Below are 386 nucleotides of genomic sequence, written 5' to 3'. Positions count from 1 at the left end.
GCAATCAAATTGCTCACAGTGCCCCGGCGTCGGGGGCGCAGGGGCGGAAGCGGATTTACAGCACTGTACAACTAAAGCTCGACACTCCAAGCCGGGCTGCAGCCCTAGCGCGGCGCCTCCACCACGGAGCCCGTGTCCTTGTCCGCCTGTTCCAGGGATGAGGTAGCCTCGGGTGCTGACTCCGGTGCAGGTTTCACACCTGCGGGTTCAGCGTCTCCTGCAGCGAGTTCTGAAACAAGTTCCGCGCCCTCTGCTTTGCTGCTGTGGGGCTCGTGGTTTTTGTCGCTTTCTGCCCTGTCTGTCACCTCTGGCTTTTCCTTGCCGCGGGTTTCTTCCTTGTCTCTACGAGACTCCCGATCCCTGGAATCCCTCTCCCTGTCTCGGTG

Source organism: Corvus brachyrhynchos, unplaced genomic scaffold (genome assembly GCF_000691975.1).
Source record: "Corvus brachyrhynchos isolate BGI_N302 unplaced genomic scaffold, ASM69197v1 scaffold412, whole genome shotgun sequence".
Classification (NCBI taxonomy): Eukaryota; Metazoa; Chordata; class Aves; order Passeriformes; family Corvidae; genus Corvus; species Corvus brachyrhynchos.
Note: the sequence above shows the minus strand (reverse complement) of the source record.